At 46.1% G+C, this 14374-nt stretch overlaps 5 non-coding genes across 5 annotated transcripts; 3 read left to right on the top strand and 2 right to left on the bottom strand.

Moving 5' to 3' along the window:
- The first annotated feature begins 8070 nt into the window (after positions 1-8070).
- trnar-ucu (transfer RNA arginine (anticodon UCU)) lies at positions 8071-8161 on the top strand. Its single transcript is given in 2 exon segments — positions 8071-8107; positions 8126-8161. It is a non-coding gene; the product is annotated as a tRNA-Arg (tRNA).
- Positions 8162-9323: 1162 nt separating this feature from the next.
- On the bottom strand, positions 9324-9405 carry trnas-uga (transfer RNA serine (anticodon UGA)). The gene has a single exon. It is a non-coding gene; the product is annotated as a tRNA-Ser (tRNA).
- Positions 9406-10005: 600 nt separating this feature from the next.
- trnaw-cca (transfer RNA tryptophan (anticodon CCA)) lies at positions 10006-10077 on the bottom strand. The gene has a single exon. It is a non-coding gene; the product is annotated as a tRNA-Trp (tRNA).
- Positions 10078-10422: 345 nt separating this feature from the next.
- trnas-gcu (transfer RNA serine (anticodon GCU)) lies at positions 10423-10504 on the top strand. The gene has a single exon. It is a non-coding gene; the product is annotated as a tRNA-Ser (tRNA).
- Positions 10505-14290: 3786 nt separating this feature from the next.
- trnam-cau (transfer RNA methionine (anticodon CAU)) lies at positions 14291-14362 on the top strand. The gene has a single exon. It is a non-coding gene; the product is annotated as a tRNA-Met (tRNA).
- Positions 14363-14374: the final 12 nt, after the last annotated feature.

The following is a 14374-nucleotide window of genomic DNA, read 5'->3' as shown; positions in this document are numbered from 1 at the left end:
CTCCAACCTCAGACCAATCAGGAACTTCCATCTTCCAAGCTTCTAGGGGCTGGTTGAGCTGAAACAACAAGAATTGAGGATTTTGCAGTGTTGTTACATTCCAGCAGATTTCATTAAACACCAACTTTTTCACTTCATTAACAGCTGGAGGAATAGCAATGGAATGTATTGGCCCATTTATCCTCACATAGGAGTTGGGACATCATGTTGAAGTCATGTTAAGGCCCCACTAGGAATACTGTGTGCAGTTCTGGTCACCCTATTATAGAGACAATATTATTAAACTAGAAAGAGTTCAGAAAAGATTTACTAGGATACTACTGGGACTTGATGGTTTAAGTTATAAGGAGAAACTGAATAGACTGGGATTTTTTCCCTGGAGTGTAGGAGGCTTAGGGGTAATCTTATAGAGGTCTATAAAAGAATGAGGGCCATAGATGTGATAGATAGTCAATATCTTTTCCCAAAGGTCAGGGAGTCTTAAAGCAGAGGGTGTAGGTTTAAGGTGAGAGGAGAGAAACACAAAAGGGTCCAGAGGAGGTGAGTGTTTGGAACGAGCTGTCTGAGGTAGCAGTAGAGGCGGTTACAATATTGTCTTTTCAAAAGCATTTAGATAGTTACATTGGGTAAGATTGGTATAAGGGGTATTGGGAAAAACTGAGAATATGGAATTGAGATAGAGGATCAGCCATGATCACACTGAATGATGGAACAAGCACGATGGGCTGAGTGGCCTCCTCCTCTTCCGAGTTTCTATGTTCTCAGGTTCTGATGAAAGGTCACAGACCTGAAACACTAACTCTGTGCAGCATCTGTTTGCAGAGAGAAACAATCTGCTGAGCTTTCTTTTCTGTTTCATTTCTGATTTCCAGTGTCTGAACTCAACCCAGCCAGAGTCAGCACCTTCAGGAGAGAGAGAGAGAGGAACCAGTGAGTGTGGAACTGAACCCAGCCAGAGTCAGCACCTTCAGGAGAGAGAGAGAGGAACCAGTGAGTGTGGAACTGAACCCAGCCAGAGTCAGCACCTTCAGGAGAGAGAGGAACCAGTGAGTGTGGAACTGAACCCAGCCAGAGTCAGCCCCTTCAGGAGAGAGAGAGAGAGGAACGAGTGAGTGTGGAACTGAACCCAGCCAGAGTCAGCACCTTCAGGAGAGAGAGAGAGGAACGAGTGAGTGTGGAACTGAACCCAGCCAGAGTCAGCACCTTCAGGAGAGAGAGAGGAACCAGTGAGTGTGGAACTGAACCCAGCCAGAGTCAGCACCTTCAGGAGAGAGAGAGAGGAACCAGTGAGTGTGGAACTGAACCCAGCCAGAGTCAGCACCTTCAGGAGAGAGAGAGAGGAACCAGTGAGTGTGGAACTGAACCCAGCCAGAGTCAGCACCTTCAGGAGAGAGAGGTAACTAATCTAAACCCTGTGTCTAAAAACAGAGGCAGAGAGGAAAGAGGGAACCAATGAGCAGTGAGCCGAATGTCAGTCGTAGGGCAATTGTTGGAGTCCATTATCAAGTATTTGGAAAGCAGTGTTATAATCAGATAAAGTCAGCATGGATTTACAAAAGGGAAATCATGCTTGAGAAAACTACTGGAATTCTTTGAGGATATAACTACTAGAGTTGACCGGGGGAACCTGTGGATATGTTTGTTTTAGACTTTCAGAAGGCTTTCGACAAGATCTCACATAATGTTTTAAAGGTTAAAGTTTGATTATTAGTGTCACAAGTAGGTTTACATTAACACTGCAATGAAGTTATTGTGAAAATCCCCTAGTCGCCACACTCTGCCGCGTGTCCGGGTAGACTGAGGGAGAATTTAGTACGGCCAGTGCACCTAAGCAGCACATCTTTTCAGACTGTGGGAGGAAATCGGAGACAAAACCCATGCAGACACGGGGGGAATGTGCAGACTCCACACAGACAGTGACCCAAGCCGGGAATCGAACCCAGGTCCCTGATGCTGTGACACAGCAGTGATAACCAGTGTGCTGCCCTTCTACTGTGTAAAGTTAAAGTACATGGGATTGTGTGTAGCATCTTGAGATGGATAGAAAGCTGGTTAGCAGACAGGAAAGAAAGAGATGACATAAATGGGTCTTTTTCCAATTGGAAGGCAGTGATTAGTGGGGTACCACAGGGATCTGTGCTAGGACCCCAACTGTTCATATTATATATTAATGGTTTGGACACAGGAACTAAATGTTTAATCTCCAAATATGTAGATGATACAATATTGGGTGGGATGGTGAGCTGTGAGGGGGATGCAGAGATCCTTCAGTCTGATTTGGACAGGCTGAGTGTGTGGGATCTGCATGGCAGATGCAGTGTAATGTGGATAAATATGCAGTGATCACTTCATTATCCACTTCAGTAGCAAAAATAGGAAGGCAGATTATTATTTGAATGGGTGTAAATTAAGAGAGCTGGATACTCAGCAAGATCTAGATGTTCTTGTGCATCAGTCAGTAAAATCATGTTGAAGCTGTATAAGACTTTGGTTAGGCTGCATTTGGAGTGTTGTGTATAATTCTGGGTGCCACACTTCCAGAAGGATGTTGATGCATTGTAAAGGGTGCAGAAGAGATTTTCCAGGGTGTTGCCTGGTTTGGAGGATATGGACTAGAAAGAAAGGTTGAACAAACTTGGATTGTTTTCTTTGGAGCCTCGGAGGAGCAGGGGGGACCTGAGAGAGGTTTACAAGATTATGACAGGCTTGGATAGAGCAGATTGTCACAGTCTTTTCCCGAGGGTCAAAGGATCAAATACTCAGGACCAAGGTGAGAGTGAGAGAAGGAAAGTTTAAAAGAGATGTAAGGGGTAAGTTTTTCAGACAGAGAGTGGGGAATGCCTGGAACGTACTTCCGGAGGAAATAGTGGAAGCAGATTCTGTAACAACGTTTAAGAGGCATCTGGATAGATCCATGAATCAGCAGGAACACAGGGATATGGACCACATCGAGGCAAGAAAATATTAGATTGGAGAGGTGTAATAAGTCTGCAGAGGGAGGAGTTCCTTCACCAAATCCCCTTTATTTACACCTCTAACAGCAGTACACAGAGCGCTAACAGTTTATCTCCGGGGGTGTCAGAGGAACGGGCACTCCCGATTAAGTACAAGGCCAAGACTCCCTGATTGGCCCATCAATTGGATCCTTAATCAGGGAGTTCCGGCTCCAATCGGCCAACCTCAATGGCCTGATTGAAGTCATTACAAGAGGCATCTGCGTTGGCACAGACTGGGTGGGAAGAGGGTCTGTTCCTGGGCTGTACTGTTCTTTGTTCAGTCCCTGAAAGTAAGTGCAGAGATACAGCAGACAAAAAGATGGGAAATGGTATGTTGGCCTTGGGAGCGAGAGGAATTCTGTCTCGGAATAGGGATGTTTTACTGCTGTTGTATAGGGCAATGATGAGGCCACACCTGGAGTATTGTGTGTAGTATTGGTGTCCTTATCTGAGGAAGGATGTCCTTGCTGCAGGGGGAGTGCAGTGAAGGTTCACCAGGTTAATTCCTGGGATGGCCAGTGTGTCGTATGAGGAAAGATGAAGTCAGTTAGGATTATGTTCACTGGAGTTTAGAAGATTGAGAGGGGGCTCATAGGAAGTTATAAAATTCTAACAGGACTGGAAAGGGGAGATTCAGGAAGAATGTTACTGATATCCTTTGTGTAAGGATAAGGGATGAATGTTTAGGACTGAGGTGAGGAGAAATTTCTTCACCAGAGAGGGGTGAATCTGTGGAAATCGCGAATGCAGAAAGAAGTTGAGACCAAAATGTGTGATGTCATTGATTAGGGGAGGCAGTGGTGTCATGGGCTCGTAACCCAGAGACTCTGGAAATGCTCTAGGAACCTGGGTTCAAAACCCAACAGGGCAGATGATGAAATGTGAATTCAATATGAATCTGCAATGAAAAATCTATTTGTTGCTTGTGATAAAACCCTATCTGGCTTACTAATGCCCTTTAGGGAAGGAAATCTGCTGGGCAGGAGTGTGTTTGAATTGTCAAGTCTAGAGATAACAAAAGTGTGGATGAGGGTTTCAGGTACGGGTGAGTTGAGGTATTACAAACAATGTGTGATGTTACACAGCTGGAAATCGGTGATCTTGGTGAAGGAACAGATATGTGGTCAGAAACTCATTTCCGAGTCTGATGAGGTGCCAAGAATGAGGGTTTGTTTCAACCTTGGACAGTAACCAGTGGGAGAGATGGAGTCAGTGACTGGGAACAGAATTTGTGGTGGGAACATTGGTCTTCTAAATATTTAATTGGGGGAATTCTCTGCTGAACCAGTGTTAGAAGTTGGAGAAGGAGTTTAATAATTTAATAACACGGGATTGGTTGTGAGAGGTGGGGTTGAGCTGGGTGTTATCAGCATACATGTGAAAACTAACACTGTGCTTTCAGATAATGTCACTGAGGGGTAAGGTGTAGATGAAAAATAGGAGGGAGCCAAAGATAGATCCCAGGGCGATTTGGGTGATAACAGATCAGGAGTGGGAAGAGAAACCATTGCAGGTGATATTCTGTATATGATCAGAAAGATAAGAATGGAACCAGGTGAGTGCAGTCTTACCCAGCTGAATGTCCACGCCTTTGACATGGTTGACTGCACCATCCTGCTCCAATACCTTCCCACTGTCAGGTCAGTGTACACAGCAGATAAAAATGTTAATGTACCTGACACCCGGGGAGAACTGATGATGAATAAAGGGCTGGGCCTCAGTAAATGAGTGTGGAGAAGGCTGGAATTCTCAATCATCTTCATCTCGAGCAGAAGCTCCTCCATCTCAATGTGTGTGGTGAGATCAGGCCATTCTGCTCAGTCAGGAACACCCAGACTGACTGTAAGAGAGAGAGAGGCTGTAATTAGAACCAAACCATAAGGGAGATCCACTTAGAGTAACCAAGGCCCACCCCCAAAAGACAGGAAGATCACAGCATCTAACCACAGCCTCTGCAAAGTGAGGTGCTGTAAAACCCGGCGTGACACTGAGCCCCACCCAAAGCACAGGAAGATCCCAGTTTCTGTGCTGATTTGGTCTGATTCCACCAGGTTTGCAGCATGAAGACTGGGGAACTGCAGCAATACATGTTTACACAGGAAGCTGCCATTGGAAAGACTAAGCTGCGGATTTATAGAATCCACAGGGCAGAAGGCGATCATTCGGCCCATCGAGTCTGCACCAACCACAATCCCACCCAAGTCCTATCTCCATAATCCCATGCATTGACCCTGGCTGGTGCCCCTGGAAACGACAAGGGGCAATTTAGCCCGGCCAATCCTCCCAACCCGCACATCTTTGGGCTGTGGGAGGATCCCGGAGGAAACCCACGGGGAGACCGTGCAAACTCCCCACAGTCAGTGACCCAAACCGGGAATCGAACCCGGCTCCCTGGCGCTGTGAGGCAGCGGTGAGAACCACTGTGCCACCGGGCCGCCCCATTTCCAGCCGGGCGGGACGGGATTCCCGCTCCCAAAACCCTTCCCCCATCCGGAGCCCCGCCGCGGGCTCAGGATCCGGGCCCGGGGACTGAAGCCACTGGCGGGACATTCGCTGCCGCTCCGCGCGGTGTCTGATTGGCCCAGGGGAAATCCCCGCCCACGGCCTGTGACCGGCAGCTGGGAAACCAATCGGGAATCGCCGCATCACCGTTATCCAATGGCCGCTCTGCTCAGGTTGACTGACAGCTACTTGATCCAATCCAAGAGCTCCATAGTCTGAAGGGCGAGACCATTGAAAATGATGCTGCCAATTGTAACCAATCGCAGTCCGCGTTGCTACACACGCCCTCTATGTGATTGATATCTCCTTTAGCCAATCGGAACGCACTGACCATTCGGAATGGGCCGCGACTGCGCGACTGGCGCAGCGTCACTCGCAGCCCAGCGTCATTGCGTCATTCAATTCGATCCGGAGCTGAAACCAATGAGAAATCAAAGCGCTGGAGACGTACAGAATCCTTAAAGTGGAACCGCACACCAAATTATAGTTGTACAATTATAATTCGTTGATTGCACTTAAAGCGGAAAAAGGACTGCCGAAAGTCACAGAATGCAAAATGTGAAACCCGCGGGATGGGAATTAGGAATTAATTTAAGCGGACAGGCGACAAAAATGACCGAGGGGAAAGTAAGCTGGAACCAGGGGAGATTAGAGAGGGAATTCCAGAGCTGAGACCCAGAGAGCTGAAAGAACTATAATCGCTGCTGGAGTGAACCAAATCAGAGATGCTCACGAACGCAGAATCAGAGGAGCTCAGATATCTCAGAGAATTGTTAGGCTGGAGATGACGAAAGGCAGGAAGAGCTGAGGACATGGAGGGATTTGGAAACATGGATAAGAATATTAAAATTGAGGCATTGCTTAACCACGAGTCAGTGTTTGTCACTGAGCACAGGGTTGATGCATTAAGGGTATTTGGAGTGAGCTCTGATTTAATGATTAGAAATCAATTAGCGGCTTCCTGGACCCAGCAGCACAATAAATCGGATCAGAAGTGAACTACTTGGCCCCTCAAGCCTGCTGCTCCATTCAATGGCATCATGCTTTCGATTCCCAAACCACAGAATCGTTACAATGCTTCAACAGTCCATTCGGCCCATCAGGTTTGCACTACATTATTGAAGCTGCACGCCATCTAATCCCACTCTCCCGCCTCATCACCTCAGAGACCCGGGTTTGGTCCTGGCCTTTTGCTGACTGCAGATTTTGCACATGCTCCCCCAGAGATTCCTCTAGTTGCTTTGGTTTGTTTCCATGGTTCAAAGATGTGATGGTTAGATGGATTGGCCATGTTAAATGTTCCTTTAGTTTCCAAAGATTTGTACAATAGGCACTGAATCGGTTCAATACTGGTTCAATTCACTGAATCGGTGGCGACTAGAATAACAATGCAGATTATCAATTTGAATTATTCAAAATCATAGAATGGAGCATCCATTGTGAATGAAAGGAAACTTTAAACTGTGCAGCTGTGCTGTGTTTCAGGAGCTGGTTTTACAGAAATCTCCATTATTCAAAAATGTTGCCTCACCTGCTGAGCATTTCCAGCATTTTCTGTTTGTGTTTCAGGTTTGCAGCTTCCAGCTTTGTGTTGTGTTCTGTGCAAATGTTTTACAGGGAACAGGTTCTGATCAGCCCTGTGACAGATGGAGTAGAATGTGTCTCGAGGGGGATTGAATATAAAAGTAGGGAGGTCTTGCTGCAGCTGTATAGGGCATTGGTGAGGCCGCAGCTGGAGTACTGTGTGCAGTTTTGGGCGCCGCACCTGCGCAAGGATATTTTGGCCCTGGAGGGAGTGCAGAGGAGGTTTACTAGGCTGATGCCGGAGTTGAGGGGATTGAGCTATGAGGAGAGGCTGAATAAACTAGGCTTGTACTCGTTAGAGTTTAGAAGAATGAGGGGAGATCTCATTGAGACGTATAAGATGATGAATGGGATGGATAGGATAGAGGTGGAGAGACTCTTCCCGCTCAAAAAAGACAGTAGGACTAGGGGGCACAGCCTCAAGATAAAGGGGAGGCGGTTTAGAACGGAGTTGAGGAGGAACTTCTTCACTCAAAGGGTGGTGAATCTCTGGAATTCTCTGCCCGTTGAAGTGGTGGAGGCTGCCTCGCTAAATATTTTTAAGAAGCAGGTTGATGGGTTCTTGATAAGAGAGGGGATTAAGGGTTATGGGGAGAGGGCGGGAAAGTGGAACTGAGCCACGACAGATCAGCCATGATCTTATTGAATGGCGGGGCAGGCTCGAAGGGCTAGATGGCCTACTCCTGCTCCTATTTCTTATGTTCTTATGTTCTTATGTCTCCCGGCTTATCAAACCTTTGAGATTTGACTCCAAGCTACACAGGAGAATGAGGAAGAGAGGGAGGGTCATTCTGTGATGGACACATTTCCTGTATAAAGGTGTATATTTCCAAGCTCTCTCAACAGAAATAAGATGTTCCAACACAAGTTGCAATCAATGAAGTTCTTCTTAACAGTTCTTGACGTTTAAACTATGAGATTGTTGAACTTACCAATAGTTTCCACATTGTCAAAAATCCATATATGGACAAGTAATTTCTTTGCGCATGGCTCTGTGGCGCAACGGAAAGCGCGTTGGACTTCTAAATACTGGCAAATTAGCCATTCAAAGGTTGTGGGTTCGAGTCCCACCAGAGTCGGATTTTTGATCAGATTCGAAGCAGTTTGCTGGTTCATTGATGTGATTCAGCTTCGGCACCGACATTTCCTGCTCTGCCATCTCTCCATGCTGTTTCTGTTAACCCGACTCCCAGGGAAACCACTGACTCGAGAATAAATCGCAAACCCCGGGGGCTTTCTTAAAGTTTGATACAACATTCACTGTTTGGGTTAGAAATAGTAACATCTTTCTCAATTCGATATTTCACTTCTTTTGGAAGATAAAAAAAGGTTAAGGAACATGCAACAGCAATTTATAAATAAATATCAGTGCCCTGCAATGTAGGGGTGTTATTCTGATGTGTCTGCTGCGCTTGTCCTTCCAGGCTGTCGTAGTCATGGGTTTGGAAGCTGCTGGAAAAGGAGCCTTGCTGAGTTGCTGCATCGTGTAGATGGTGCACACTGCTGTCATTGTGTGTCGGGAGTGGAGGGAGTGAATTATTATGCGTGGGACGTGAATGAAGTGGGATGTTTTGTCCTGGATGGTGCTACCCTTCTATCGCTCTGTGTGTGTCCTGATCATCTCTTACTACTTTTCTGTGTGTTTTTCTCTGCCTGTTACATTCGAGCTGATGTTAAGTGTTACTGTCCAGCCAGGGTGCGCTTCCCAACACGTGGGTTTGGTTTGAAATAAAAATACAATGAATAGTTTCTTCTCTCCCGCGCAACAGGGATAGACAGGAAGTGGTAACGTTCGGGGCAGTTGGCGCAGCAGAAGCTGGACCGATAACCCAGAGGTCGATGGATCAAAACCATCATCTGTTATCATAGAAATCCTATAGTACAGAAAGAGGCCATTCGGTCCATCGAGTCTGCACCGACCACAATCCCACCCAGGCCCTACCCCCATATCCCTACATATTTTACCCACTAATCCCTCCAACCTACTCATCTCAGGACAATTTTTAGCAAGGCCAATCAACCGAACCCGCACATCTTTGGACTGTGGGAGGAAACTCACGCAGACATGAGGAGAATGTGCAAACTCCACACAGACAGTGACCCAAGCTGGGAATCAAGCCCAGGTCCCTGGAGCTGTGAAGCAGCAGTAATAACCACTGCGCTACCCCAAAATTAACAGTTACAATTTTAGTGGGGGAACCACTAAACAAGTTACAACCTCTAAACAGTGCATATCAGATTCGCTGCGAGCAGGGCTCGAACCTGCGCGGGGAAACCCCATTGGATTTCAAATCCAACGCCTTAACCACTCGGCCATCGCAGCTGCTTGGTGTGGTGTCACTAACATCAAACAGTAACATTCGGCTGCTGCCCAAAGGCAACTCTGAGTTTTCTCGACAGTAAATTTGTTTCATCATCTTGATTTTCATTAACGGGGAACACAGCACATTTATCCCAGGTTCACAGTAAGTAATCTCACTAAAACAGGTTAAAGCCCAGCAGGTTTATTTGGCAGCATGAACTTTCGGAGAGTTCCCCTTTTATCAAATAAGTGTTTAGCTCAGTTGGCTGGGCAGTTTATTCAGCCAAAAGCTCGGGATTAATTCCTGTATCGTCTGAGATTGTTTTTAGCCTTGCTCCTCTCCTGAGGTGTGAATTATCCTGTTAAATCACCACCAGTCAGCTCTCTCTCTTTTGATGACCCACAGAAACATCTGAGAGTGTGGGCCTTGCTTTAACTTTGCAAGAAATGAAAACCTCACAATTCTGGCACATTGTTTCAGATATAAAACTGTGCAATAATAATCTGAGCATGCGAACCGGAAGCATCCCTAAAATATCATTTCTACCATCGTTTTGAAATCTGTCATTTTGGGGGAAATTAACTTTACCCAGATACAAAATCCGACCCAGAAAAGTTTCATGAGCCTGACGTGATTTGAACACGCAACCTTCTGATCTGGAGTCAGACGCGCTACCGTTGCGCCACAGGCTCCCACTGCTTCCTGCTTTTTACATCCGGGTTACGTTCGGCCAATTCAAAACCAGACAGGGCCCAGGGAATGGAACTGTCTCCCTCTTTACCTTCTGTGGTTAGACATGGAATGGAAGAGTAACAGCGAACCGAGATTAAGGAGTAAACAGCAACACAACATTATCCTGCGGGAGAAACATGTTGTTTGTTACGGGTGTTAAAACACAAGAGCTGGTTTGGTGAGAAGTCAAAAGAGAAAACGCTGGAAAATCTCAGCGGGTCTGGCAGCATCCGCAAGGAGAGAAAAGGGCTGACATTTCGAGTCCAGATGACCCTTTGTCAAAGTTTGGTACCAAATTATTCCATGACGAGGTGGCCGAGTGGTTAAGGCGATGGACTGCTAATCCATTGTGCTCTGCACGCGTGGGTTCAAATCCCATCCTCGTCGGTGATGTATTTACTCTGACCCTTAAACTGATGGCGTGTTTTAAGGTTCGCAGAACCGAGATGAAGTTTGGACACACAGGCTTGAGGGGTGAATGTTCCAGAACAATTCCACATTCCCAGAATTCTCATCCTCGGAGAAACTCGAATCAAGTCAGGTTACCAGCTTTGGACAGGAGTTCACCACCCGGCAAAAATGTGGTTTCGGAATCTCCAAAGCAGACGCCAGGAGCAAGATTTTATCTTTCCAGAATCGGCAGGTCAGCCATGAAAATTAGTGCTGTATTAGCGGAATTGGCCATGCTAAATAGCCCCTTAGTGTCAGGGGGATTAGCATGGTAAACATGTGGGGTCACGGGGGTACAGCCTGGATCGGATTGTTCTCGGTGCAGGCTTGATGGGCCGAATGCCGTCCTTTTACACTGAGGGCCCTCTCTGAAGTTCCAGGCGGCAGTTTTATTTCTCTGAGAAGATTGACACACCAGTTCCTAATTTCTTCACATTTTATCCCAAAAGCGGACTCAGATGAGATTCGGACCCACAACCTTTGACCATCTCACAAGACAATGACTTGCTGTCTAACATGCCAGTACCAACTGCCACAAAAGGTCCACAGCAGACACCATTTCCCTGGCCCTTGAATCCTGGAACACCTAGATAACAAGGACACCTAAGTCAGACTCCTATTTATTGACTACAGCTCAGCCTTCAACACTACTATTCCCACAAAACTCCTCTCCAAACTCTGTGGCCTGGGCCTCGGCACCTCCCTCTGTGGCTGGATCCTGAACATCTGAATTCACAGACTTACCTTGAATGGATTATCTCGCACTAAGTTGATCTTTCTCTACGCCCTAGTTATGCCTGTTACACCATATTCTTAACAGTTCTTGATGTTTAAACTATGAGATTGTTCAACTTACGAATAGTTTCCACATTGTCAAAAATCCATAGATGGACAAGGAAAGTAAGCTCGTGGCTCTGTGGCGCAACGGAAAGCGCGTTGGACGTCTAAATAATTAAATTAGCCATTCAAAGGTTGTGGGCTCGAGTCCCACCAGAGTCGGATTTTGGATCAGATTCGTAGTAAACAGTTTGCTGCCTCATTGATGTGATTTAGCTTCGGCACCGACATTTCCTGCTCTGCCATCTCTCCATGCTGTTTCTGTTAACCCGGCTCCCAGGGAAACCACTGACTCGAGAATAAATCACAAACCCCGGTTTAATACAACATTGACTGTTTGGGTTAGAAATAGTAACGTCATTTTCAATTCGAGATTTCACTCCTTTTGGAAGATAAAAAAAGGTTAAAGAACACACACACAACAACAGCAATTTATAAATCAATAAATAAATATCAGTGCCCTGCAATGTAGGGGTGTTATTCTGATGTGTCCGCTGCGCTTGTCCTTCCAGGCTGTCGTAGTCATGGGTTTGGAAGGTGCTGGAAAAGGAGCCTTGCTGAGTTGCTGCATCGTGTAGATGGTGCACACTGCTGTCATTGTGTGCCGGGAGTGGAGGGAGTGATTTTTTATGTGTGGGAAGCGAATGAAGTGGGATGCTTTGTCCTGGATGGTGCTAACCTTCTGTAGTTCTGTTGAATCTATATTGATCCAGGCAAATTAACTCAGGAAACCAAGTGATCTGGTTTACTCCCACAGTCCAAAGATGAGCAAGTTGGGTGGATTGGCCATGCTGGATTGCCCCTTGGTTCCCCAAGGTGTTTGTATAGGGACATTACGGGGGTGGATGTGTGGCGCCGCGGGGATAGGTCCAGTGTACGATTCTCTGTTGGAGAGTCGGTACAAACTCGATGGGCAGAATGGTTTCCTTCAGCACTGTTGGGATTGTGTAACTCTAAGGCCGTTCGACTGCGTTAGAAATTCCTTGAGGAAAAAAATGGAAAGCTGTATTTATGAATTTACAGCATTAGATTTATTGCAGATTTTTTTCTCTGCAAATGGTGAAAATACCCGGATCGTGTAAATAGTAGAGATATTTGTGGGGAGTCTCGAAATATATTTTATCTCTGTAGATCATCCACTGTAAAGGGAAAGCCAATACTGATTAGCAAGGATGGGATATTGTGACTTGTACAATTGTACTAATCACTTGAAAGGCCTCAAAGTTCTCGCTGGGATTTGAAACTGGGGTCTCCTGTTTATTGGGGTTGTGCATTGCTCTGTTTGCTCAAGTCAACACAGACCCGCTCTACCTGTTCCTTACCCGACGGTGCTAAGATTGAGAGATCTGAGCAATGTGAACTCTGCAATTGAAGGGTTACACCCTGGCGACAGGGATATTTCTCCACAGCTGCTTTCGGAGCTGCTGAATATTTCCAGCATTTCCTCTTTCTGATTTTGTGCTTTCATTACAGGAGTTCATTTACTGACAACCCAAATCTTGTCTCTTGGACGCAGCACCAGACAGAGCTTTTCTGTGATCTTCACACAGACAAGTTCACTTTTCAGTTCCCGGCTTTAAAACCGTCTGTTTTCACACTGAGCACCCTGCGGCATCGCCTTCAAACCTCACCCCACCCTCCACCCCCACACCAGAGTCTCAGTGGTACAAGTGTATCTGAGGAATTCACAAAGTCAAGGGATCACAGTGTTTATGAGGGAACATGAAGGACTAATTCATGATCAGTCAAACAGATTGATCATGTGAGAGTCTCTCTCTCTCTCTCACACACACACACACCACCACGACCACCACCACCACCAAGGCAGATGGCGAAATTTGACATCAATAAAGACATTTGGAATTAAAAGTCCAATTCCCTCGCCCGTTAACTGAAATCCACTATTTTTTCCAAACAGCTTTCTCAGAATTACTTTCCTTGTAACTTTGTTCATTTAATTCTCAGGTATCTCATTTTTTTCGGTCAGAACTGTTCCACAATGTATGTTTGATCTGGATAAATTGTTAATGTTCCAAACGAGGACAAAATGCTTTGCATCAATCGGCTAATTGAAATTCTGTGGCAGGAATTCTAATCTCCTCAGGAAGAGGGTTAATGCTGAGCTGAATGAACTGTTTTTGTTTACAGGGGTGAAAGGTGATGTCACTGGGCTGGTAATCCAGAGGCCCGCGCTAATCTTTGGGGACACGGAGTAAATCCCACCACGGCAGCTGGTGAAATTCAAATTCACTGATTTAACACATAGGCACATGGATAGAAAACAGAAACAGGAGGAGGCCGTTCGGCCCAAACAATGCTGGAATTGAAAGCAAGCCTCAGAAATGGCGGCCTTGAAATTTCCGTCGATTTTTTCCCACAGAAAACACCTTCACAGAACAACAGAGAACATTTCACACAAAAGAAGAAAAAACTTCTGCTCGAGACGGATGATATTTACAAACCGGGAACACATTTACACAACAGGGAAGAATTTGTCAGAACCACAGTGAAGATCTGTCAACGGGAGAGTCACAGTTCCAAACAGAGAGAACAGTTACACAGCAGAGAGCACAGTTACACAACACACCATACATTTCAAAACAAGGCCTATCTTTGTGGAACAGAAAATCCCTTTTCATACTTAATCAGTTTCTCCATCTCAGTGTCTTGCCTGTTTGCTCGAATATTTTCTGTCTGTCATTGTGTGTCTCCTAATAGTTTTTTACTGCTTTTCTGTGTGTTTGTTCAATGTCTGTTACATTCGGGGTGATGTTACGTGTTATTATCCAGCCAGGGTGAGCTTCCCAGGGTTTTGTTTGTAACAAAAAGTGAATAGATTCCTGGCTCGCGGGCAGCAGTAATAAGCAGGGAGGGGCTGACTTTGGGAGCAGAGTGGCGCAGCGGAAGCGTGCTGGGCCCATAACCCAGTGGTCGATGGATCGAAACCATCCTCTGCTATCACCTACTCAC

Source organism: Carcharhinus amblyrhynchos, unplaced genomic scaffold (assembly GCF_965287045.1).
Source record: "Carcharhinus amblyrhynchos unplaced genomic scaffold, sCarAmb.v2.hapA scaffold_42, whole genome shotgun sequence".
NCBI lineage: Eukaryota > Metazoa > Chordata > Chondrichthyes > Carcharhiniformes > Carcharhinidae > Carcharhinus > Carcharhinus amblyrhynchos.
The sequence above is the reverse complement of the archived record's forward strand: the minus strand, read 5'-3'. Positions and strand labels throughout refer to the sequence as shown.